The sequence below is a fragment of the Mastigoproctus giganteus genome, chromosome 8 (genome assembly GCF_048544385.1).
Source record: "Mastigoproctus giganteus isolate SK-2022 chromosome 8, ASM4854438v1, whole genome shotgun sequence".
NCBI lineage: Eukaryota > Metazoa > Arthropoda > Arachnida > Uropygi > Thelyphonidae > Mastigoproctus > Mastigoproctus giganteus.
In genome coordinates this window covers 109,467,991-109,493,615 of record NC_143582.1, presented here as the reverse complement: position 1 = coordinate 109,493,615, position 25,625 = coordinate 109,467,991, and the positions used below count along the sequence as shown (strand labels likewise).

The 25,625-nt window shown below is 38.4% G+C and overlaps 1 protein-coding gene across 1 annotated transcript in view; it reads left to right on the top strand.

Annotated features, from left to right (window-relative positions):
• Positions 1 to 5,433: 5,433 nt before the first annotated feature.
• LOC150081764 (alcohol dehydrogenase class-3-like) overlaps positions 5,434 to 25,625 on the top strand; it is a 76,050-nt gene continuing 55,858 nt past the window's right edge. The window contains exon 1 of the mRNA XM_090379626.1: positions 5,434 to 5,507. The gene's annotated coding sequence lies outside the window, so the exon portion shown is untranslated. The remainder of the gene's footprint in view (positions 5,508 to 25,625) is intronic.

The window sequence follows — 25,625 nt, the reverse complement described above, 5'->3', positions numbered from 1 at the left end:
AAGCCACAGTTTGGCAATTTCGTCTTGCATTGTAGCGCTGCAAAAGGCTTTGGTGAAACTTTTTAAAGCAAATGGGTTTTCTGCTTTATCAAGCTTAGCAAGCAGAAATTCTATTGAAGACTGCTTTAAGTAAGTCTGTATCTTCTGAGGTTATAGCCTTCAGAATCATTTCAACTGGTCGTTAAGTTTCACATAGCAATTCAAGTGTTTTCCAGTCATCGTCAGACACAGCTTCAGTTGACAATACTGCACATAGAGCATTTGGAATGCAATTTTTCAATTTCAAATATCTCTCAATCATATAGAATGTGCTATCCCATTTAGTCTTGCAATCTAATATAAGTTTATATTTTTTTCCATTAAATTTTGTAATATGTCATTTTTGGTAGGCGATTTTCGAAAAAGTTTGCAAAATTTTCTGACTTTGTTAATAGTTTGTGCAAATTGGCCATTGGATTGAAGAAATAAATGAGTTCATCGGTAAAGTCGGTTTGATAAAGCATGCCTTGCTGTCTTTCTTCATTATTTTCTTCATTGTCTTTGGGGGACTCAGAGACTGTGGCACCATAATTGATTGGTTTTTCATAAAGTACATCTATAACTGACATATATATACAATGGGCTATACATTGTTGATGATTAGGCGTAATTTGCTTGCCAAATCATCATTGCTGCTCCATCGGTGGTGCGGGCAACAATATCCTCATCCAAGTTCAAACCAAATTCCTTCAAGAGTCCATTCACAATTTGCTGAGTTCTTCTGCTATAAAGTGAACCATTAATCTCAATAAGACCTGACCAATGATTGTCTTTTGAATGCACATTTATATCCATATACCTTTTTATTTTGTATAGACGTATATTCGTCTAGAGCCAATGAATTTTTGAAATGCTGAATAAGTTCTTCTTTCTTAGTTTCATAATAATTCAGAACCATATTTTTAATTCCATTCACTGAGGCTGGTGGTAATTTATCGTATTTATTTCTCTGAAGGTGAAGGCTTGATTGTATAAACTCACTCTTGGCAATTGAATTAAAAGAAAATCCATCTAAAGCAGTTAATTTTGAAATCTCTTCTTCCATAGATTTTTTAACGATAAGTTTGATAATGTTCTTACCATTTTTACGGGCGGTTCACTGTTATCTTGTTTAATGTTAATCTGATGCATTTTCTTTAAATGCAACATCAAAGATGATGTAGATCCTTCAGACGACTTCATTATCCTCTGACATTTCGAACATCTTTGCTTTTTCGAGCAAAATAATTCCATACATTTGTTTGTTATTCGGTTTTCAGGAGCTTTAGCAACTAAGGCCATATTGCTCCGGGATATGCGATGGTCATTCCCTGACCTTTCCGCATCCTTCGTATTTGGTGGTCACGGGCGCGAACCCGGTCTAATCAAGAAGCGTGTGCTATGCACTGCTGCTCCTGCCCACCCGGCTACGGAGGCGCCTTCCATACATTTGATTTCATCTTAGACATATTAAGAGTAATAAATATTAATTAGTAGGAATTTATACCACCGACAATTTTAAATAAAAATATTGAAGATAACAAAGGCACAATACTATGCGTCACTCCCGCAAGCACTGAATGAAGAGTCTAAACGAGGCAAGTTTCAAAATTTTCACGAAAGAAATTTTTTATTTATTTACTTGCAATTTTTTTTTTCCCTCAATTAAATCTATTGTATTTTCAAAAATTATGTAAAAGCTAAATTTGGTGAAGTTGCTTTTTGGAGAACATTTGATCGCAAATTTAATAGGAATAAAGAAGCAAGAAACTTTCTACGATTGAAATTTGATGCAATATTCAGCGAATCTGTTTCTAGTGGGTAACCATCAATAAGGCGCGTTCCATAACTTGCCTGGCGAACAAGATAGATGGAACGGAGAAATGTTGAGCATTTTCTTTTACGCTATCGCTCCGACTCACTCAGTCATAAATGAGCACACCTGCATCGTGCCATGATACAGGTGGAAAGATAAACGGTACCCCTCCTAGATTTGGGCCACTTGCCCGTGACATTCGTACCTTAAAATAAAATTTAAAAAAATGTTTAAAACATAAAGCAGTTGAACGATCCGAACAAACAAAAGAAAATGTGCGTAACAAAAAACTATATTCGAGGACTAACTAAGAAAATATTCGAATCCGGTTTTAGAAGGTCGGTTTCCGTTTTAACAACTCAATATGAAAACCGATTTAACCGGTTTTATAAAACCGGTTTGCTGTGCCCTAGTAATGACCCTTGTGAAGAACTTGTATATGTGAGATAACAAGCTAATTGGTCTTTAATTTCCAATTTCTGATTTATCTTCTTTCTTATGCAGCAAAACTATGATTACATCATTCCACTCCTTAGGCATCACGCCTGTTCTAATGCATTTTGTGAAGAGCCTTGCCAGTTTCTGTGTCATGTCTCTTCCTCCCAATTTTAACAACTTTACAGTAACTTCATCATCCCCCAGGGCTTCTGATTTTTCATTTTCTTCAACGCATGTTCTACCTCATCAGGAAGAATATCGGGTATGTCGTATGTGTTACTAATTTGTGATCCATCTTCCCCACTTCTGGCATTATTCTCTCGCTCCTTGTTTAATTCTCCATAGTAGTCTTCTGCTATGTTAATTATGGCTTCTCTGCTTTTTATAAGTACATTGTCGTTATTCTTCAGTTTCAGCATCATTTGTCTTTCTGTATTACTGCTCATGGCTGCTGATTTAAATCTTTTGTTTTCCCTTAATGCTTGTTTTACTTTTCCTGTGTTAAAATTTCTTATGTCCTCTCTTAATCTCTTTCTAATGGCTTTGCATAACTCAGTATACTCAATTTTATCCTTGTCAGTGTTTTTCTTGCTCTTCATTTGTCGTCTTCGGTTCATCATGACAAGTGTTTCTTGACTAATTTTTAATTCTTTGGATTTCTTTTTACCTATCGGTTTTTTTGGGCTGTATCATTTTCAGAAAGTTGCAATATTCCTTGTCGATATCTTAGTCCAGAGCAGTCTGCAGAAGCTAAAACTTGTTCTTAAGTTCCAGTACGTACTGCTTTTTCTCTTCTGTTATCTCAAAGTCCTTTGTATTATTTACTCGATTCATTTTTTCCCTTTCTTTTGTTACATCAGGTGTGCATCTTGCCATTCTGGAATCACTTCCAACATTTACCTTGTTCAGGACGATAACATCATTCACGATATATCTTTTGTTAGTGATGATGAAGTCGGTTTCGTTAGTTGTTAATCCATTTGGGCTCTTTCATGTTCACTTTCTATTCACCCTTTTCTTGAAAACAATGTTCATTACTGACGTTCCTTGAGATTCTGCAAATTCCACAAGTCTTTCACCTCTTTCATTTCTTTCACCAATTCCAAAATTTCCTATAGTTCCCCTTTCTGCGCTATTTTGTCTTTTGTGATCCATCTTCCCCACTTCTGGCATTATTCTCTCGCTCCTTGTTTAATTCTCCATAGTAGTCTTCTGCTATGTTAATTATGGCTTCTCTGCTATTTATAAGTACATTGAAATCCCCCATAATGATAGTGTAGTGATTTTTCTGCTCGTCTAGAAGACTCAATTTCTGTGTACATTTCTTCACCCTCTTCATCATCATGGCTCGATGTTGGTGAATAAATCATTATAACCTTTAGCTTGTATCTCTTAGAAATCCCGAGTAGTAGTCTTGACACCCTTGGTGATGTACTTTTGAATTCCAAAGTGTTGTTTTTATATCTTTATGGACCAGAAAGCCAACTCCACCTTCACTCCTTTCACTGTTTCCATTGGTGTACAGCAGATTTCCACTTATTAAACTTATAAGTGATTAATTTCTCCTTGTTTCAGCCAGATCGATGATATTCCAATTCACCTTTTCTAATTCCTTTTCCAGCTCTAATATCCTGTCTTCACTGATGAGCGATCTTACGTTGTAACAGACCAAGTTCAGTTTTCGTGCATGGCAGCTTGGTCGTACCCAGAGGTTCTTAGCACCCTCTGCTTCCACCCTGATCCTATCTCTGCCGTAAGAGGGGGAATGAAAGCCGCTGGGGACTGAGGGCCATTTATTTCGTCGTGCTGTTATGTGCTGGAGTGTTTGGTCTTTTCCTCTTCACGCTGACCAAGCGTCTTGAAGAGAACCATTCTACACGTTCGTTGCCACCTAAGTGACTTATCAGGGCTTACCATCGAGTAGGTGTGCATGAGTGGATTTTTGGGAGGCAGGCCAACCGGACTTCTCTTAAATCTTCTAAAATAGAAATATATTGAATCCATCTGCGATTTAGACTGAGTGTCTGATAACACACAGAATGCCTGCTCCCGTCTAAGCCCTCTAACAACCTCTACCAATTCCAGACCAGCACGGGTACAGAACTGAACATTTATTTATTGTGTTTTCACTTTTATTTTTATAATTTAGTGTGTGTATTTCTGTACATAGTTTTGTCATTTTATTTTATATTTCTTCTAAATCCATGCCATTACGATCATAAACAGGTATTACAAATTGTCTCGTACATCAGCTCATCTTGCATTTCCAATTGCTTTGCGGGTTCCTTGCAGATCTTTCACATGGTCCGCTTCCAATCATTCCACTTGAGGTGTAATAGCTGATTAGTGGTGACACTCACTCTAGATCGTATGACGTCCTCCCTACAACGGGGTGAAAAAGACCTCAGTTCGAGTCCTGTCGATGGCGTGGGGAATTTTTATTGGTCTTTTTCACAACGTAGCTGAGTTAGTCGGTCTTAAGTGAGGATAGCATGGTTTTGTCTCCCGGAAACTCGGGTTTTTCGTCCAGTAAACAGAAAGTCGACCACAGAACACACGCAATTTACAGACAGTATACACGAAGAAATATGGCCTTAGTTGCTGATTATCCTAAAAAGCCAACTACAGTACTACCTTATGACAAGGGTTATCGTTTCCTATATGCTTCAGTGGCGTAGAGTTAATCGTGTAAAAGGGCCTGTTACTTATACGCAGGCCCGCGAAATTTTTGGACCTGCAGCTAGTCTAAAATCCTCCTTTTTTGTTAATATTTTCTCTAAAATGCACTTCCCTCCGTTAAAAATATTGAGACTAAAGTAGTAACCCCCCCCCCCCTCGCATGCATATCACAATCCATAACTGCTCCATAAGTTTATATTGTGTTTTATAATGCTTATCTAAGTTTTGTGGTAGTTAATTTATTGCAATAACGATCTATGCCGAAACGAATTCTTTTGCTTCTAGCTTTCCATCGTTATGTGATAACTGGAATTGTAACAGCCTCTCATAACTGTTCATTTTGTTCACTGAATATGAAGTTATTCTTATTTAACGTTCCTTCAGTAATGTTCCTCCAGTGTCACGTGACCTATTACACTAGACGACGTCAAAGAGCTGCCACTTAAATTATTACAACGCCGAATGCGATGTTCACACTTCACTAGTTTGCTTCTGTACCAGCTTGGCTTCGCTTGGTTTCTCTGCAAGGCCTAACTGCAAGTGTGTGCGACTCGTGGTGAGTACGTCAGTCATAGCGGTTAATTAACATACTTTAAAGCGATTGAACAGTTTAATTATCATTGGTGGCAAAATAATCATATCATATCGTTGAGTAGGCAAAATACTGATTAAAATACTTGTGCCAAATGTTTAAGTGCTATTTCAAAATTCGTCAATATTTTCTAATAATAGATTATAGAGTATTTTAGGGCATGATCTTCATGCTACGTGGTAGAATAACTAATGTAGAGGTTAGTCTACTACGTAGCCTAACCTCTACATTAGTTATTCTACCACGAAATACCCTATAGTCTATACTACTGCACACAATCAGGCATCTCTCATATTGTGGAGTTATACTTCATTACTAGGTTGTCACTATTGCAAACCAAGCTACCTGCCCACCCAACCACCAATGAGAAGCCAATAAGCTTCGAAACAGTGTCGTATGGGTAGTGGTTTCAGCCGAGATTAAGTAAAATTAATCTTCTCCACAGGTGAAGGGTAATGGCAACTCATTGTGAAGGTATAAGATATAATTAAAACGATGCCAACTTTGGTAGATGGCTACAAATTAAACTGATGCTATTGCACTAACCCATACGTATTTTGTATTAAATAACATCCGAACTTGTTCTCTGAGCAATTGAGCGGGAGGGGAGGTATTGCGTTTAGGGATTTTTTGCAGTAGTAGCGGAGAGAACCTGCACTTTTGGGACTTGAAAACATTGAGTGATAATTTGGCAAAACTTCCCAGGTCAGTAATTGGAATCGAACCCGAACCAAACTGGTTGCAAATGTAACCATGATTGTGGAGAGAATAACGTTTACAATCAGTAAAATAAGTGTAGCGCCTTTCATTTGTTGACACCCGTCTTCCCGTAGTTTTTGTGACAACTGTATTGCATTTAATCTTTTTAATTTCCCCAGTTGTGGTTATCACTGCTACCGAAAAAGCAGCGCATGATTCACGAAAGTACAGTTTGTTTTAAAAAAAAATTAAACTTCAACCTTACTGAGAGAGAACCCACATTCGGAAGAAGTGTAAAAAAAAAAATATATATATATATATACAAATTTTGTATATATATATATAAACTAACGATAAGCATAAAATACATATAATTAAAAATAATAACTACAGCAACAAGTGCAAAGATACATAGTTAAATTTAAAAAATAATTTAAATTGTTTCCTTAATCTACAGTATATATATATATATATATAGTTTACCCTTGTATTTAAACGGAACAAAGCTAAACAATCATTTCCTTAAAATATTTAATAAGATACCTATTGAAATTATTACAAATGACAGGAAAACTTTTCTTTTCTCCAATCTCTGATTTGCTAATCCCTATTAACGAGTTGGTGACAATGCAAATTTATTTAGCGAATGCAAATAATGAGTTGGGTGTTTCGATTTATTCTCTGTGGACAATTAAAGTTAAACTGCAATAGTAAATTGCCTAATTTTGCGTTAACTCATTTCAAAAACACGACGATCCAATAATTCTTCTTGGTTGTTTTGGTTTTTAGGAGCATTAGCAACTAAGGCCATATTGCTCCGGGATATGCGGTGGTCAATTCCTGACCTTTCCGCATCCTCCGTATTTGGTGGTGACGGGCTCGAACCTCGGTCTAATCAAGAAGCGTGTGCTATGCACTGCTGCTGCTCCTGGCTACGGAGGCGCCAATTCTTCTTGGAAGTGCTACATTCATCAGTGCAAGTTTTTCCTGAAGTCTAATTTTAATTTATAACAAAAATTTTATGAATAATTGTTGGACTTTTCTTATAAAAGAATTGCCTGCAGTTCGTAGGAATTCTAAATTAGGTGAATTAAATTCGACAATTGTTAACGTATTTATTCTATAATTTTTTATTAAAAAAAGACAGGATTACTGAGGTTCCTACAAATTATTTTAGTTAAACCGAGTTGTTTTCTATACGACTCCTCTAAATTGCAGAATGTGATTTTTAAAATTACCGCTGTAACTACAAGGCCGCATGGGGATTTTTTCCCGGGTATTAAGGTTGTTCCTAATTTATAATCAAAAATAAGAGTTATGCCTGTGAATTTTATGAGGAAATAATGAGCAATTTAGCTAGGTAAACTGCAGCCATTAATCAACCCACTGCAGGATGGAAGCCTCCTCAACAATTTGCTAGATTGAGCATTAAATTGTTATTATGTGCACAAGTTTGCAACATAACCTTTGTTCTTTCCTTCCCGTCGTACTAATTATACTCTGGTAATAAGGAGGGGGAAAAAAACAGATGATACGCAGTAGTAATGTATTCACAGGGGATCTCATCATGAGAATATTTCCATTGTCAATTTATGCATCATTTTAAACTCTGGATAGTTTTCAGAATTTTCTTTATTTTTCAGAAGCTTTAATAAATCGGCCATTACCCAATGAAACAGCCACTGAAACGTAGTAAGATTCTGTTTATACTCCGGAACGACCACGTAGTTCAGAGGAGGTGTCAATTAATCATTTAGACAAGAATACGATCACTAACCGTATTTAGCAGTCATGTGAGCTCAGGATGCAGTCGAATGCATGTGCTACTGAACCCCCGCCCTGATCATTCAGCAACGTCAAGCGCTATGAGGTATACATTTCTGTTCACACAAAGAGGTATTCAATATTATAATCACAACTTACACCACCTTTAACAAAACAAATCGTATTCAAAATGATCCATTTTCACTGAACTTTCGAAATCTGTACCCATGTTAGCTACAAACAATTATTCTTTGATTTAGAGAGAGAGAGAGAGAGAGAGAGGCGGGAGGGATTTTATCTCATTTATTCTTATGGTTAAATGCAACTTTACTAAAAGTATCGTTTTCAGTGTCTACGAACATAGAATATTACGGTGTGTGGGTGTGTTTATATATAAACACACCCACACACTGTATATCCACCACTATATATATAATGGTGGACAAAAAATCTGTATCACTTGTGAATTTTGCAAATAATGTGTTTTGCGCTGCATTGTGGGTTGCAGAAATGTTCGAAATGCATTTGTTAGATGGGATATATATCTCTGTGAATGAAATCCAATAAAAAGATCACCTGATATACCTAATTGCCATAAATATCTTCCCAAAGGGTAAAATGTATAATTAATGGACACATGAGAAATCATGCAAATGGAAACCATGACAACCAAACCTATATTTTATTGCATTTACGTGTACAAACTGAAATGACAAGTTAACGTAATAGTATCGTAATGTACTGTAAATCATCAAAATAAGTCCTCAGTATTTTGTTGTACCTCCTCGAGCTGCAATTACAGCCTTGCAACGATCTCGCATTGAGTTAATAAACTTCTCGATATACGGTTGCCCAATTTCGTGGTACCACACCCTTACAATGCTCTCTTGCAACTGAATCTTACTTGTTGGCTTCTTCCGAAGAATTTTAGATGACATTATGTACCAGCAATTTTCATTAGGGTTCCCATCTAGAGTGTTGCCGAGCCAGTCCAACGCTGTAATGCCAGCATTTCTGAGGTATGACTGCACCATAAGGGAGAAAAACGAGGGAAAACATTAAGTACGTTTAAGTCTCGTGAGACAAGAAGGCAAGCTCAATATTAAATCTAAATAGTATAAACCGTATCAATTTTGCTGTGTTTGAAGGTGCTAAGGCCGGTTGTAAAATTCAGTTTTCGACGTCTGTGTGGTGACCCGTAATAACGGGTTTCAGGCACTCCTCCAAGATAGTGTAGGTTTCTGCATTCACCTTTCCGTTAATAAACTCGATTCGCCCCACCCCTTTGCTTGTTATGCATCCCCAGATCATCTGACCTGACCGGCGGGGAACTTTACAGTCTGTTATGTAGTCAGGATGGTATGTCCCCGATTTTCGTCTTCTGACCTATCGCTTCCCATCCCAGCCATGCAGGACGAATTTCGATTCGTCAGAAAAGATGACTGTGTCTCATTTCTCTTTTGTCCATGAAACATGCGTTTAACCCAAGGAAGTCTCTTCTTTGGACACTTGCAATTCAAAATCATGATATATCGATTCCTCATGGCTTTAATTGCCTCGGGTCTTACCGGAAGAATCCCTACCCAACCTGTCAGATGGTAGCACACAATATATTATACGTAGAAAGCCCTTCCTGGGACAGCAACAGCTACACTTTTTTTTTTTTTTTTTTTTTTGGTGTTAATTGAACATATGGAGCCGCGCCGTATTTATAGAAATGACTGACGCAATACCTTGCAATTACTGTCTGGTACAAGAAGCATTATCTGACGCAATACCTTTGCTTTGCGACAAACAATATGTTATACGTTTCACTACAAATGTTACTTTTTTTAAGGTGATGCAGAGTTTTTGTCGGCCACTGTATGAAAGTATTCTACACAGCAAATTATTTTGGAACATCACACGGGATCTCTCAAAAACTTAAATTCTTTATGAATTATTTTGCCGCTGTTAAAACAATATGCACCTTTTCTCTGAGAGGCTATTTTCATCCGCAAACGGACACTTTCAATTCAAAATCATAATATATCGATTCCTCATGGCTTTAATTGGTTCGGGTCTTACCGGAAGAATCCCTACCCTATGAGATGGTAGTACTAAGCATTACAAAATGCTCTCCATGTAACTTTTACCTTCCGGATATTCAAACGAAAGCTGAAAATGATTACTCTTATTCTCATTGTTCCTTTAACCACTGACATTCTTTCCATAACATAATGTTGTCAATAGTTTATCGTCTTTATTAAGAGGCCAAGTTGTAACACGACTTTGTATAAAGCCGTGTCACAGCCATCGTAAAATAAAGAATTCGTGGTTCAGCCTCACAGCCGCTAGACTGTACTGTAAAATACTCTAATTCCTGCAAACAAATATACTTCTGGTATGAACATATACTTCGCATCATTGTCATTTTTAAAAACTGGACAGTAAGAGCTTTACTTGATGACATGATTCTGTTTATGCCAGAATTAAATAGAATACAGAGATCTAGTTGCCATGGCGACTAGGTTTGTCATTACTTGGACAAGTTAATATTAACGTCTCGTGGCTTGAATTCCTTGGTACAAATTCCTTCAGGCTTCACAATCAGAATATCATTACAGTGGCTACGAAACGTGTATTTCTTTTGGAAAAGGCTGGCTCGATTGACTGGAATGTTGATGAAATGAATAAATCAACATTTTATGAGAAAACATTCAGTGACAATAAAAAAATACCCATTCAGACATTCTTGAAGTAGGCTTCCTCTTCTGGTTCAGCGACTGTGTTTTGAAGATATTAATCTAGAACGGGGACCCATTAGAGACATTCTGTGACGTAAATGAAACGAATAGTATTGGCATGTTTAAATGACGCGAGCAAGCGGGGCTGTTCTGCATTTGTCACAAAATAATGTACACTTGAGTGATCACTGAATTATGACCACCGACCTAATACTTCGTAGGTCCTCCTTTTGCCCTCAGTACAGCATCTATCCGACGTGGCATTAATTCAACAAGATGTCGGAAGCGTTCAGGAGGTATGGTCAACCAAGCTCTGTGTAATGCGGATATTAATGCAAGTATGGAGGTGATTGGTGTATCCCGATGCCTGATATGCCTTTCCATAATGTCCCACAATATCAGTGAAGTTCGGAGGCCAATCGACATGCTGGAAGTCAGAACTGTGTTCCTCAAACCAATCCTGCACATCAAGTGCCCGATGTCTCGGCGCATTGTATCTTGGAAGACACCATCGCTATTCAGGAAAAAGTGTAACATAGTGTGGTGTACACAGTCAGCAAGCAGTTTACGAGAGCGGAGACCAGTGATACGTTGTTCCACATGCACCAGGGGTCCAAGTTCCTGCCAGTGAACCATGCGCCACACCATACAACCGCCTCCACCAGCCTGCACTTTTGATACAATGCATGATGGATGAAGAGCCTCATGTTGTTGACGCCAAATCCGTACACGACCATCCACGGAGTGGAGTAAATGACGTGACCCATCCGACCAGCACACCTTCCAGTCTTCTAACGTCCGACTTGCGTGCTCTTTGCACCAGGCGAGTCTTTTACGCCGATGAACCTTGGTTAGGAGAGGATGATGTAGGTGTCGTGTGCTGGTATAGCCCATGCGTGCGACGCGTGGTCATGACAGATATTGTTCCAGGTTGGCCCCTGGATATCAACTCTTCAACAGTGCTGCGTCTGTTTGCCTGTACGAGTCGTTGTACCCGGCGCTCACCTCTAACATCAACCTTTCGCTGATCTTTGAAGTTTTGCCGTCGGGTCGGTGTTTGACCATTTTGACGCTAGTCCTGGTACACTTTAACAACGGCGGGTCTCGAACCCCACTAGTTCAGCCGTTTGGGAAATCGCGGCACCAGCTCGTCGAGCTCCATAATCTGCCCTTAATCAAAGTCCTATAAATCCTTCCTTTTCCCCATCACGCTCAGAATTTTACTATCTGCTGAACCATTGACGTAGCCCAGTGGTCAGGAGCGACAGTGCATAGCACGCGTTCCTTGAGTGGACCGGTGTTCAAGACCGTGACTACTAAATACGATAAATATTTGTATTGACGATTTATTGTAAACTCTACTGACTTGGTTGTCGTGCCGAAGTATAAACATAAAATTTATTTATTTATTTATTTATCTATCTATGCTACGTAGTCGACTAACTGCGCACTCTCGTACCTCACGTGGTCAGCGGGTCGCATTCAGTTTTCATAGGGATGGCCATAATTCAGTGATCACTGAGTTTATTCATCAAGCATTCATACTTTCCCCATCGTTAAAAAGCGATTTTCAGATTTCTGAGTTCGCTTTGAACTTTAACAAACCTGCCTCATGTCAGATATTTATTGCAATAATCTACAACATGCTGCCCGAAAGTAAACTTTGAGATCTAGCATTCTGTTACTCTGTAATATTTTATATTTGCACCACCTGATTGGCATCTCTGCCGTATAGTAGGAATGTCCCCGTTGTTCTTTTTATTGATCCCCTTCAGGAGCTTATCCACCTCAGTTAGGTCCCTTCCCATAAGATGTCTAGCTGCCAAGTTTTGTAGAGTACACCTCCAAAGCCTATCAACATGGATTAGTGCTCTTATCCAATCTGGGCGTCTTCTTTGAATCGTCTCTAGAAGCTCTTGCTTTTTTTTTCCAGTTGTGGCTACAGATCTGAATACAATATTCCAAATGCAGTCTTCTCGTCATCTTATACTTTCCCAAAGTCATTGTCCTTTTACACAAGGGCAATGAGTTACTTCTCCCTACTTTCAAAGATCAACAAATAATAGATAGGACACCGTATGCGTTTCTAGCCGCCTCTTCACACTGCAATTTAAATTTAATGTTTGACTATATATATCATAACCCTTAAGTCTTCTGTTTTATTTTTTCTCCCGCACCTCCAAGTTTATATGTAGCTAATCGATTTCTATTCCTCAGATGTAAACGTTAACATTTAGAATCTTACACCTTATTTGTAATGTTAAGATCATTTGTGCAACCGACCCGAGTCCCTTTTGAGTCATTTTTAAGCGACATGGCCTGGTTTTGGTCATTAACTCTTCCTGCTTTGAAATCATCACTCAGACTTTTGACGGCTTGAAGAAAGAAGAAAATAAGGGGAAGAAATTTATTCCAGTTCTTCCTTATCAATATCATCGAGGAAGATTAAAACAGGAGTGTCCTTAGCACTAGTTCACTTTGAAGAATTTATGATCTCTCTCTCTGTCTCTCAACCCTTGATCCAACAAAAGATCTTTCCAGTAATTCCAATTTACTCCTCCAGTTTATATGAATAGTCTTTCATGTGGAACCGCTTTACTGAAGTCAGGGTAAATAATGCCAGTTGTTTCTCCCAATAACTGTTTTATGACTCTTCATAATAATAAATTGGATTGGAAAGGCAAGACGCCTTTCCAATCCTTCACAAACCCATGCTGTGATCCATTAAGGATACCGTTCCTATCGAGATGAGCCTGAATAATATCTTTAACCAAAGGCTTCTCGATCTCAGCCACCAATAAAGTTAAGCTCACCGGTGTATAGTTTCTTATCGCATCTTTAACATTAACGCCTATCCAATCAAAGGGAATATTGTCCTGGAATTTGTTGAAGATCTAATTAACATTCTCAATGAATGTTAACATTCCCTTCGGTAACCCTTGTAACTCTCCTCTATGATTCGTGTATCACTTATTTATTTTACAACGTGTCACTGTCCCTTCGTGGTTCGAGCAGTATTTCAAATACTGTATCATTGAAAAGTACCTATCCTATCCTATTCAATTCATTTGCCACTTCTGCGGGGAAATTCTCTGATACTCCCGCTTCGATCAGTTAAGGGATCTTTCAGACTCGCTCCCTTTTCTTGTACTCACGAAACTATTCTTAGCTCTGTTAGCAAGTGATTTCTCTTACTCATCTTTTGCCTACCTCACATCACCAGTGGGGTTAAGGCAGGCGAAGTTAACGCATAAGCTTACGTTTCTCATGAATCGGTTTCCCTAGATGCGATGTACTGACGCCTCGTGACCTTAGTTCTTCAGCTCCTGTCTTAAAATAACTCAACCCATTATAGAAAATTTTCTTTTAAGTATCGAATGCTTTACTTTGGTTCCTGATACCAGATGTTTAGACTCTACAGTTATCATAGATCAGTTTTGCTGGTCACTTAATGCTCCTCGTGCTAACAGCATGTGCATTATCGGTTGTGTACATAAGCCCGTAGTTATGTAATAAGAGCTGAACTATAGTTGCGGTTCTTAGCTTATTACATCATACAGCCTTTGCGGTTATGTAATTCAAGCAACGACCACACGAATCGAGAAGCTGTGTACCATAATTATAACGTGAGCTTTACTATTAATAATAATAACAACAAAAAACCAAAATAAATCTTTATATTTGTCCTACCAAATATAAAATATAGGTGTATGTACAGTGGTAAGTGACAAATTTCCTTCACGGTAGGAAAACAAAAAGCCAGGGGACTTTATAATTACACTCATAATTAATCTTAAATAATATAAAATAAAATAAAAACCACGTGTCATTTTTGGCTAATATTGAAATATATATATATAATTTTTTTTTACGGGTATCGATCTGTAAACTTCATTTTTAGTTTTGTTAAACACGTGGCCCGAACAAGCCCAATAACCTGCCTACCTATTCCAGCACTCTGTGGGAATCCACAATAGATATCTCCATAGCTACACGATCCATTTCCAGCAAAATTTCTGGGTGGCAGGTCAATGAGGCCTGGACCACCTCAGATCACAGAGCTATTACATTTCAACTCACAAGATCCATTGATCCAACTCCACCACCTCACTACAATATTAGTCGCTATGCCATTAACAAGGCGAATTGGGAAATATTTTGCTCCACGCTGCAGACCATGATCCAGAACCACAACTCTTCTGATCTTCCAGCACTGGACCCCAACCAACATCAAAAGCTCACAGCAGAAATCATCATCCAGGCCTGCAATCAATCAATTAGAAAGAAAAGACCAATGCCTAATGCCGTCCCATGGTGGTCCCCAGAGCTGGAGCACCTTCGCCGAATTGTACACTCCAAAAGAAAAGCCTTTCAGAGAGCTCGTACCTCTTAGCCCCCAAATGAGGTCAACACCCTCCGTGAAGAATATCGAAGAGTCAGAAACGACTACACCTCCCTTATCAGGCGGTGTAAAAGATCATCTTGGGAACGACTCGTCAAAACGACTGGCAATACTGAACCCTGGGGGGTGGTGTACCGCATCACCACCAACAAGCTCCCGAGGGGCGAAGTTATCCAATCCACTCTCACACCAAACGGCACTATGACTACATCGTGGGAGCAGTCTATGGCCAATATTCTGGACACACTTTTTGGTACAGATACTGATCCTCTGACAGTACAACAGCAAGAAATATGCCAGGCAAACAACATCTACTTCAACAATGCTGTAGAAGACCAATTTACCACCGATGAACTGCAGCAGGCTCTTACCAAAATGAAAGAGAGGAAATGTCCCGGACCAGATCTCATTGAACCCGAAGTCCTTAAAAAGACCGCCCAAATTAACATCCAGTTTGATTGGATACTATGATGTAGTCACAAAAGAACTGGATGCAGGGAATAACTTTGATATTATATATTTGGATCTTAGAAAGGCTTTTGATAATGTTGCACATGGAAGACTGCTGCACAAATTGGAGCAGTGTGACATTGGAGGCAAATTGCTGCTATGGATAAGGGGATGGTTGAGTGGCAGAAGACAGAGTGGTAATCAATGGACACTGCTCAACGTGGACTAATGTTATTAGTGGAGTTCCTCAGGGTTAAGTGTTGGGTCCGTTGTTGTTTTCGGTGTTTATGAATGATATTGATGATGGGATATCAAGTTTAATGTCCAAGTTTGCAGATGATACAAAGGTTGGCAGGGTTGTTAAGGACACCACTGACGCTATGCTGCTGCAACAGGATCTGGAAAGGTTGAACAGATGGGCTGAGAGGTGGCAAATGAAGTTTAACATTGACAAATGTAAAGTACTACATATGGGAAACAGTAACCCCAGAGCAACGTATCAACTCTGCGGTACTACACTGACAGTGGTGGAGATTCTTTATACCACCTACCTCATTACTGGACACGGATCAATAAACCATAAATTAACATCCATGGGAATCATTGACAACCCCTACTGTGCATGTGGTGAAATAGAAGACTGGAACCATCTAGTATATACCTGTCAACACTACGAGGACCTCCGCAGCATCCTGTTTACTCGTATACAAGATAACCCTCAAGGAAATGAACACTTATTCATCACAGAAGAAAACTACTACTATGAGTTTACCAAGTTTGCACAAGCCCTCTTCACAAGACGGAGCACCCTATTGCCAACACAAAATAGGAACAACCCAAACATCTGATCCTAACCTAACTGGCCAACCGATCTTAACCTGGATAGGATCAACTGGCGTATGGACCACCTCATTCCTCAGTGGCAACTTGCACACGGCTCTCTTGCTGTGTCTTATTTATCGTCCATCCCGGGTTCCCCTTTCAACTGATGGCGCTTATTGCTCCATTGATAACCTGGAGGATACCTTCGCCTACATCCTCCATATTTCTAGCTATACCCTCCTTTCTTGCGTACACTCTGTACTTCCCCGACTCTACCTTTTTTTTTTTTTTTTTTTTGTCTCCGTCCAGGAAGCTCTGGCGACCCTGGCGGAGACAAGCCAGAGAATAACGGGCAGACTGGCTACCTCCTAGTGGTGTGTGCGGGCAACGTGGAGTCCCACTAGGGGCCCTGCGGCCAAATGCCAGGACACACAACAGAACCTAATACGATATGTCATATACAACACACAACACTTTTCTGGCATTTACAGTAGTACTGTATTCCTTCACAGCGAACATATGGCGCAGATGTGGGAAACCACAGGTGGCGCCTGATCCTAATACTATGCACACTATGTGTCGTTAACCTTTAAATTTCATATTGCATAATATTTATTTTAAAAGTAGTTTAAAATTTATTGTTATTTCGCCTACATGCTGATAGTGGCATATGGTTGTTTCAGTATTTTAAATGGAAAACACGAATTTCTAAAAATAGTGTTCCGTTGAAATAAAGTGCAATTTTAAAAAAATAGCATAACTAATAAGACACCTATTAGTTTTTAAATTGGTATAGCGTAGACACGTATGACACTGATTGTAAACTTGAGTGATTTTCATTGGATTTATACTCATAAAATAAACGAGTAGAATGAATTTAAACTTGTATTATTTTTATTGCAATACGGAAATGGCCACACTTCTGACCAGAATTATTTTCCTCCTCGTTGTGGTAAGTCGATCTGTAATTGTGTGCGCGCGCCTGCTCGTGCAAATATGATGCATATTTGTTCATAATATGCTTTCGATTGGGGATCGAAAATCGTTTGGGATGATATGCTTTCGATTGAAGATCGCACCTTTGTCTCAGTACTTGTTAACATAATCCACAATAAAGTCCATAAGAATTATGAACAAACTAGTTAATTAGAACAAATTAGTTAAAAAAAAAAAAAAAACGTCTGGAGATGACAATAGACATTTAAATGGTGAGATTTTTGAGCAAGTCCATCTGGATAGTTAGGGATGCATACTATTTGGGGTGTTGAATGGCGTAACATATTTCCCGCTGTGCCTATACCAGCATACTTGAAGTGGGTTCCATGTAACCTTAGGATTCCACAATAAATAAATAAATAAATAATAATAATATGCATTTTTGTACAATTTAGAGAATGTAACTGTGCACATAGTCCAAAAGCATGCAGAAATCGTTCTACCATTCAGATTGTTACAAATGGTGATTTTTCAAAGAAAAGAAAATGGCAAATTTTTGTCGTGATTTAAATTCTCCTGATATGACTACGTGAACCCAAATCACAACAAATATGAATATTGATATAAGGTGATTCACGCCCTGTTGCTTTTTTGCTTGCTTTCCTTATCTCTTGCATCAAAACGAAGTGTCATATGTATTAGTATAAGACGACTCCTGGCAAAGATTACAGCACATTTTAAATACATCATTACTAAAAAAAAAAAAAAAAAAAAGCTTCCCAGTGAAACCCCATTAAATTTAATAATGCGCCATTTGCAGTTATTTCGTATGCCATAATAAATACGAATAAAAAAAACAAAAATAAATATGCCGAATATTTCAATTCCGTTTGCACGTTCTCGTACAAACAGGAGGCAACAGCTAATCTATGGTCTGAGGTGTGTCCCAGCAAGGTTCCCAAAACGCTACCTTAATGTATAGTCATGTAGTATAAGAGCGGTCTTTATAGAAATATAGATGCCATGGAAAACCACCAGGTAACGTCCTTCTCAAACTATATTCAATTATCATTTAAATGCAAGGGAAAGTTATATAGCGCGGAAACGTTGTAGCACTGTTTTCATTAAAAACTGGTGGCCTCTATCAATCCATTTTATTTGGTCAGTTAATATTACCTGACAGTTAATCAGTTCGTCAAATAATCTTGTTGCCATTAATGGCTAAACGCTAGGTTTGATGCTGCAAACCTGAATGAGTTCTGTTAATGGTGACCAACGCGTGAATTACTCAAACTAACTAAATACCAACTGCTGTCAGCTAAAATAAATGTTAGCTACGTACAAAAAGTAGAATTGCCCTACAGTCTTTCTCGAAAAGTATTTTAGCTATATTTACGTAGTTAACTTTTTTCTCATATACGGGATATCACCTTGGATCATTGGTCCAAATTTTGAGCTGGTGTCGGCATTTACTTAAGTCGAGCGATCGCGGGAATTCTAACTTTAGTTCTCAAGTATTATTTTTACCACACTCGACGTTGAGATAATTCCAAGTTATTATTATTAGCCATATAGTGCAAGGAAGTCTCAGGCTTTTTCTGCACGAGCCAAAAAAAAAAGAAAAAAAAAAAGAGAAGTACATTATAAAATACAAATTATGTGCTTCCCTTCCTACATAGCTAACTATCCAGTTGACTGTTGAATTCCTTCAATCTGTCAGCCTCAACTACCTGCAGAGGCAACTTGTTTCAGTAATCAATGACTCGCTGGCTAAAAGAACTTTCCACACTCTAGTCTAAAACTCTTCACCTGTAATTTGAATTAGTGGCCCCTAGTTGTGGAATTCTTTATAACAGTGAAAATTCCGCATTATTAATTTATTTTACTAACTCCTCTCAGAGCCTTATAAACCTTAATCATGTCTCTTCTGGTGCCTGGTTGTTAAGATCGGTTGGTCACAAAATCAAAGTCTTTCCTCATACGGTCGCCCTTATGCCGATCATACCATATGAGTTGTTTGTCTTTGGGCCCTTTTCAAGAAGCTCAATGTCTTTTGTCAGATGTAGTCTCCATACTTGAACACAGTATTCTAAATTCCGTCTTACAATTGCCTTATACAGTGGGATTACGACCTCCCTATCTCTACAAGATATTGTTCGATAAATCATCAATAGGACACGATGGGCTTTCCTGGTCGCTTGTTTACGCTGCTCAGAAAACTTCATATCTGTCGATATCGTAACACCCAGATCCCTTTCTTTCTCCAATTTTTAATTCAACTCACTATGTGTAATTTATTTTGGAGTTGCTATTTCCTAAGTGTCAGACTTTGCATTAAAACATAGCATCCACTTTCCTCACCGTTCTTCAAGTCATCCTGAAGGAGCGCTGCCTGGCACTGATCATTTAATGACTGTCCCAATCTTTACGTTGTACGTAAATTTATACACCACGCTCTTTATCCCTTCGTCGATGTCGCTTAGGAAAATCAGAAATGAGAACCGATCCGTGGGCATGCTACTTCTAATATTACACCAATCTGAAAAATATCCATTAATCACAGCCCTCTGCCATGCAGCAACCCTACAATCCATCTTAGACTCTTTCTAGTATTCCCAACATATTCCAGCGTATACAATAATCTGTTATGAGGGACTGACTCAAATTCCTTGCTAAAATCTAAATTAAAGTATTTCAAAATTGTTCCCTACATATAGCTGATGAGTAAATGTATAAAGATAGCTTACTCGATTAGTAAAACATGATTTTCTCTTAACGAATCATGTTGTGTCCTTCAGAATGTTATTTATATCTAAATGACCCTGGATTGCACTCATCATTGCTTCGCAAGACTTTACCTGCCCTTGAAATCAGACTAACCGATCTCTAGTTACTGACTTCGCTCTGAGAACTAGTATTTTGGCGAAACGTCGGCACTTCTTCAATCCAAATAAACCTCTCCCGAGTCCAAATATTCCTTCATAAATAACCTCAATGGTTCAATACACATTGAGGTTAATTATGAGTGCGTGCATACACTAAGTTTCTGATAAGTATATAACTGGCAGAATCAGTGATCATCAAATATGCATTAGGACAGTATTATTTTTTTACACAAAAATATCTTGCGCGGAGAACTTAATCCTCCCCGCCCTTTCCTTTCACCCATAAACCTATTAATATCATCATTCGCGGATTTGCAGTTCGCGACCATCTTCAAAAATGCAATCATAACTGCGAGGTCAAACTGTATTTATCAGAGGATTAATTCCTCTGATTTTTCAGAATTAATTTGTGAAAATATGATCATCCAATGAGGTTAGTTTCGTTTCAAAAGAAGGGGGGGGGGGAGATAACTTTAAAGTTGATAGATATCTGTGAGTCAATGGACATGCTGATATGATTAGAGACGATAAAAATTGAAATTTATTGTGTTTGTGATATTTTTGCGCATGTCTTGTTTAGGTGAGGGATGCTCAAAATATGTGTTGTGGAGCAGAAACCAATGTCACGTGTTCAATAATCAAATTTGTTATTTACGTAAATATTCAAAAATAGTTATCTGCAATTTAGAGTTGCAAAATGCATTTGGTGCAGTTATATTTTACAAAGTAATCCCTGTCAAGATTAGTGTATCTCGTTTTCATATTGCCCGCGCCGTAGTCCACTTTGATGTTTGGATTAGAAGTCGTCTGGCTAGATAGGGTGTTGAGCGATGAAGAGCAGACGCTTTAGAGAGACGAATTTTTATTTTAAGATAAAAGGAATGTGGCAGAGTGCTAAAAGAACGAGAGCGTTGAACTACGCAAATTTCGAAAACGAAAGAAACTAAAACAGGCTAACGCTTCACAGGGACTAAAAGATGACGCGGAAGAAGGAATGACACAGTTAGAAAGCGGCCTTCAAAGACTAGTATGTACAGTTTAAAAATTCGTTATATTGTTACTTCTTAATCGGACAATAATTACCCGAAAATTTTAAATGCATTGAACTGCAGCGCAGCTTAACGTACAGAGAGGGAGGGACGGATGGCATCCTTATGACTGAATTTTTGTTTATTTCTGAAGATGGGACATTCGCACTAAAATACTACTTTTATTTTCACCTGAAGCTTAATCTTTTGGACATTCTCCAATCAATTTCATAATTATATTTACTTACATTTTTATGCTTTAAGTACTACGCCATTTAAAACACCCTTCATAGAACAAACACATCGTTGATCGTCAGAATTTGGGAGACCGATCCTGGTGAAAAGTTTCATAGAGTGGTTAGGATGATGTTGCTATATTAAAAATGTTCCGTTTTTACTCCGACAAGACCAAAAGTTAGAAGGGTCAACAAAATAGACCAAAAGTCAACCAATTCTTTTGACAAGAATGCAATCATTCTCATATTTAGCAGTCATATGAGATCAAACCTCGATCACCTCAGATGTTTTGAACGGTGCTCATGAACTTATTAATAAATGAAACGGAGAAAAATTAATTCTTCTTTCGAAATAAGTCATAATACTGTTTATGTCAAGGAAGGAGCTGGAAAGTTGCTGGAGAGGCCTTCATCCTGCAATGGATGAAAATGACTGATGATGACTGCTTACGTCAAAATATTCTTGGCAGCCATATTACTTTCAGAATTCTGGGCGGGAACTCGGGAAGTTTGCATAAAATTTCATATATGCAGCTAAGCGGACAATCAGCTTAGCTTATGTTTCTGATATGAATGTTTGTCCAAAACTCTTTTCGTGCTTGTTGTTATTATTAATATCAGTAGATGCAGAAATGCGCCTTCGCAGCTATCGAGCTAGAGGCAGGCAGGTTATGTCACAATGTAAAATACAATGTTTACATGTTGTATGCAAAGTACAAGGATAATCATTAAAAATAGCAATATACGGTTGTCAAACCTCAAATATTTACGTGCTTACTTTAAATGTGAACACACGTATTTAACTGTCCAGTTGGTAGAATCTCCAGCCTCCCAACACGGGGTGGAAAAGGCGTAAGTGCGAATCCTGTCAATGACGCGAAGAGTTTTGATGGGCCTTTTCACACTGTGGTTTTCGTCTAGCAAACAGAAAATCGACCACAGAACACGCGATTTGCAGATATTATATTCGGTTCAATATGGCGTAAGTTGCTGCTGCGCCTGAAACCATACAACAACCAACCAACGTATAAACATCATCGATATCGTTCGGTACCACATAAGACGCCGAACTATATCCATAATCCTGAAACCATAAATTTCTTCCGTGGGATGTTTAGACAGTAGATCTGCTCTAAGATTGGTGCTTGGCTTCTGATAAATATTTCTTATAGTTTGATGAGGTGTAAATATCTGCAGGAGGGACATATCTAGGTTTTATCTTTACTCAGCTTTCGAGGACCAATGGATAATCTCTATTAAAATCTCGATGGGTTAAATGGAAATATGTGATCCAGACGCAAATTCTCTCTGCTGAGAAGAAATTGGGTATATCTTCTATGGTGTGATGAAGGTCTGGAAATGATATTCCAGTTATTTTGTGATTCGATGCTTCCGGACAGTTGCTGAGCAAGAATGATAATTTTCTTTGAAATATGATGGCGCCATGGGAGCATATTTAGATCGGCAAGCAGAATACCCTTTTTATTTGAGATTTAATTATTAAACCTGAATCCTGTGCTGTTATTCTGGTTAGTATTCAAGGGATAAGAATCTTGGGGGGCGGAAAGGACCATATTACTGAGGCATATGAGAAAATTGGGACTCTGAAAGTTGGAGAGCTTCTGTTTGCTCATATAGCTGAATATGATTTCGTACGAGTGGCTTTAAAATAGGACAAGAACTTTGTTCCAGGTGACGCCTAAATCATTACGTTGGATGGTCTTTTGAACTGGTTGAATTTTTGAAACCGCTCGGTTTGCTTTCATCAAGAAGAGAAAACATCAGTGATGTTTCTTCTGTGAAAGTAACCTGAGCCATTTTTTTTTCGAGAGTCGAATGGTATGGTGATAATTTTCGAGATCATGCATCTGTACAGTTTACAGAAGAAACTGGGACTTTCGTAGCATACAGTGTTTTGAGTCGTCGGCATAGGCGGTAAAAGATATCACGATTAGTAAGGAAAAACTCTACGAGGGCGAACAGTAAGTAAATTTTCTTGTTGTTAAATATTTCATCAAAAATATGTTTCATAAAGAATGACAGAAAATACTATAGGATTTTGGGGAGTGGGATAATAATTAAAAAATGCAACTGGTAGTTTTACTGCATTCAATTTAGGGATATGGGATCGTTCTGCTCCCAGTGAATACCGAGCCTCGTTCTTGGAGTTAGGCTCAAGCACCATGTTCAATTTAGTGACAAATACTGTTATTCATCATTCTGGGCAAGCTGCTATTACCTTTTTAAATTTATAATATCATTTGAACAGATGAATCTGCTATATGCCTAAAAAATACGGAACAAACAGTATAGGACAGCTTTTTCGAAGTTAATAGCCTCTGTTAGAAAAGGTATGCTAAACTGTGAGCGATGAATTCTGTCTAAGTGAATAGGCAAGCGACGCATGGAGGTAAAACTTTGATTTAAATTCGTAACAAACATTGTGTTCCTTTATCTCCTAGAACTGGAGCTGCATGTACCCTACGCATTACGATGTACAACCCGCAGTACCACTCGCCAGTGTAGGAAGCCAGTTGCTCCGAAACAACTGCCCTGGTGGTGTCTTGGATTTTTAAATATGTAGCGGATTCACCTGTTCATTTTGATCATTATTTAAGTAATTTGGCATAAATATGCATAGCGCCTATTCTTTTCACCACGTATTAGTATTGCCAAATGATGCAAGGAAGCAAGCTTATACAGCATAAATAAACACAAATGCAAAATAATAAATAAATAAACAAACACTTCCCACATCACCTGTCCACACACTCTAATAATTTTTATGATTCCTCATTAAATTAATTCAAACGATCCATTTCTTTATGCTATTGAAGTTTGATTCGATTTTATTGCAGTTTGCTTTCAACCAGAGTGTAGTTGCTTGTTGGAACAAATTTCTGCACATCTACTTGCACCATCCTTCCTTAATTTAAATCTGTCACCCTTGTGTGCGTTGTCTAAATAAGAATAAGGATGCCATCACTTGGGGCTTCTCGAAGGCTTGTTTTTTTTTTTTTTTTTATGAGAACCCCAAACACGAGAGGTATTAGAACCTATAGTACTTAGTACCGTGCTTGGGTTGGAGGTTGAGAAGACGAAAGAAGATATTTGTTGATATTGGACTTGAACTTCTGTAGATTGTAGTTTTCAGGAAATACGTATGAAGGAAGGTTGTTCCAGAAAACGGCAGTTGAATGAATAAATGAGGAAGATGAAAAGTTGGTTCTGTGAGTTTGACGTTGGACAGTAAATGGATGTTGGCTGGTGGCAGCACGTGTTCGGACTGTTTTGAAAGAGAGAGCGGGAATTATAGAAGCCAATTCAGAAGAACAGTGCCCATGGAAGTATCTGTAGAAGAGGCATGCAGCAGAAACAGTACGTCTTATGAGAAAGCGAGTGGAGAGACTCTGTTAGAGATGAATCATTAATTAACCTAACTGCCCTCTTCTGAATGGAATCAAGAAGCCGGAGAGAGGTTTTGGGGGCACCACCCCAGATGTGGGAACAATATTCCATGGCAGGGCAGATTTGCGATTTGTACAGAGTGAGCAGCTGTTTGGAAGAAAAGTAACGCCGAGAGCGAAAGAGAAAACCAAGTTTTTTAGATACAGAGGAAGCAATATTTGTAATGTGCTTCTGCCAAGAGAGATTAGAAGTCAGGGTAATCCCCAAAAGAGATATATCATTTTGCCTAGAAATCGGAGTGTCGCTAAGGATAAGCATAGGAGCAGAAGAATCCTTTTTGCGAGATATAAGACAAGATTGAGTTTTAGAAGGGTTGAAATCAACTAAGTTGTCTTTGCCCCACTGGAGAATACCTGAAGATCGGAATTTAAGGAATTGCCAGCAGATTTTCGAGAACTTGAAGCTGATGGAGCTGGACAAGGTTTCTCAAAATGGAAAGTTGAATGCGTTGTGCTATCATCGGCAAAACTATGGATAGGATTTCCAGTCAATGGAAGAAGGTCATTGATATACAAGAGGAAAAGAGTGGGGGAAAGAACTGAACCTTGGGGGACACCGGCATTAGTGGAGAAGTTAGAAGACAGAGAGCCATCTACCATCACCCTCAGTGAGCGATCAGAGAGAAAACTGGATAACCAATTACTAAAAACAGTTGGCAAATCATAA